The 2221-nt window shown below is 36.0% G+C and overlaps 1 long non-coding RNA gene across 1 annotated transcript in view; it reads right to left on the bottom strand.

Annotated features, from left to right (window-relative positions):
• LOC103478629 (uncharacterized) overlaps positions 1-1587 on the bottom strand; it is a 6694-nt gene extending 5107 nt beyond the window's left edge. Inside the window, exon 1 of the long non-coding RNA XR_535823.1 lies at positions 1370-1587. This is a non-coding gene — a long non-coding RNA (uncharacterized LOC103478629). The remainder of the gene's footprint in view (positions 1-1369) is intronic.
• Positions 1588-2221: the final 634 nt, after the last annotated feature.

Genomic DNA, 2221 nt, shown 5'->3' with positions numbered 1-2221 from the left:
GCCTTGCAAGAACAATAGCCATCAGTGATCTTGTCCACAGCTATATTTATGCTGGGGGTGTGAGAATCTGCTGTTTTCCTCATTGACTGGTAGCATTTAGCTGCAACTCGCACAATGTTAGAGGCATCGCCTGGCTAAAATATCTTGATGTCGTCCAAAAAAGATGACATGAACTTGTTGGTTCCCTTGTCCATTGTCGTGGCTGATATTTTGTGAAAATCCGGCAGAAATGCTACACTAATCGACTCAGAAATACTCTGCAGAGTCAGTCGAAACGAAAAGTCCCATATAAGCTAAGCTCTGCGAGGAGGTTAATGTGAGACATGAAGTCACGTGGGACTTTCGAGGGGCGTTTCTGGGCGGAGCTTGGTAAGGTCCATAATCACCTCCTCATCATGTGGTTTTGGTTCAGCTTCACTAGCCATATCCATATCCGTATTAATGTGCAATCATTATTTTTAAATAGAACCTGCCTGACAACTTGAAGTAGGCTGAAAGATCTGAAAAGGCAACACATTCTGCATTGGAAAACAAACTATTTTGTGTCTATTACTATCCATCTTCCATTTAAATGCCTCCACCTAATACCAGAATGAGTGCAAAACGTGAAAAACAGGAGGAAATTTGACTGGATGTTGCAAACCATTGTGCAGGAAGTGGAAAACAGGAGCAAAATGCAGTTCCTACAGAGTGGTGTGATACTTCTCAGAGTCAGAGAGAGTTCAAATCAGGCACAGAATACAAAGGCTACTATTAGATAAAGGGTAGAAGAAGAAAAGCAACAATGAAGCTCATTTTAAATAAATAAAGTGAGGAAAGGTGTGGTGAATGTGCATGCAAGTTCAAAAGCAAAATAGGAGCACATAATGGTCAGATAGGACCCAAGTGGTTCAAAGTATGTCTCTACATATTTACGTTTAGATTTTAAAATAAAGAAAAACATTAAAACTTTACAAAAAGAGGATGGATACACTTTCTTAGGGGGGCTGTCATTTGAAGAAAGTGATGAAAACATAAAAGTGCAGTTTGGAAACGTCATGCAGTCACTTATAAAAAAATATGATAAAACTTAAATTTGCTGTATTCATATACATTAGTTTGTCCTTTATCATTTTTAACCAAAGTTGTAAGTCATTTTTCAGGCTCTTAACTCTAGAACTATATCAAACCATGATTTCTGTTCAAAACAGCATTTTTTTAGAAGATAATTTAATCTGCCCACATTTCTAATTTATTAGCATGTAGCAGACTGTGCTCATAAAATTTCATCGTTTGTTTTGGAACTAGTTCAACTACGGCTGGGAGTGTAAAATGACCAAAATGCGGCGAAATTGTTTCATAACACTTAAAAAGTAAAAATAAAACTTACAAAGACGGTCATTTTATGCACAGAACTTGAAACGACATGGACTGGGGAAAGCAACAGACAAAATAACGGAAGAAACGTCGAAAACCAATTAGCTTAAATGCTAAGTGATGAGCGGAGTAGGACATTAGCTGCACGTGAGGAAATCAGGTGATTTATTAACTGATTTATGAACTGAACTAAGAATCAGAGAAAGAATAAACTAGAGGAAAGGGAGCAAGACTGACCTAACGAAACTAAATCCTGTGGCATAAGGATAACAGAAGAACAGAAGAATAAATAGAGAAACGAACACGAAGGAATGAATTGTATGGCAAGACCTTTTGAACAATAATGAATACAAAAGAAATAAAAAGAATACGGCAAAACCTAAACAAATATAAATAAACAGCAAGAAGGCGGTCTAAACACAAGCACAAATGGAAACAAAAATCCAAACACYCATGAATGATACAATGAACAAGGCATTCAGAAATATATTTTGCATGGTGAACAGGCATGAACCAGTTCATTTTTTATCGGCTTGAACTGGTCTTTTAACTGAGTTATTGTCAAGTTTGAACAAGAATAACACTTTAAAATTCAGAATCAAATAAAAAATATCCCAACTGGACCCAATTTCTTGTTCAGTTTTCTTTGAATAGAAATGAAAGGGACTCAATTAAAGTCTAATATTGAGGCTATACTACTTTTTGTGAATAAAGACAACCACTCAGACGTGATTTAAACTTAATGGAAAACAATAAAACAAGTACTAATTATAGTAAGAAGTAAATAGTAAATAAATGACATTTTGTGTTGGGTTGCAGCCATTTGTCCAACATTTGCCTRGTACATCAAATACAACAGCTACCG

The sequence above is a fragment of the Poecilia reticulata genome, linkage group LG2 (assembly GCF_000633615.1).
Source record: "Poecilia reticulata strain Guanapo linkage group LG2, Guppy_female_1.0+MT, whole genome shotgun sequence".
Classification (NCBI taxonomy): domain Eukaryota; kingdom Metazoa; phylum Chordata; class Actinopteri; order Cyprinodontiformes; family Poeciliidae; genus Poecilia; species Poecilia reticulata.
This window is presented reverse-complemented; position numbering and strand designations above follow the sequence as displayed.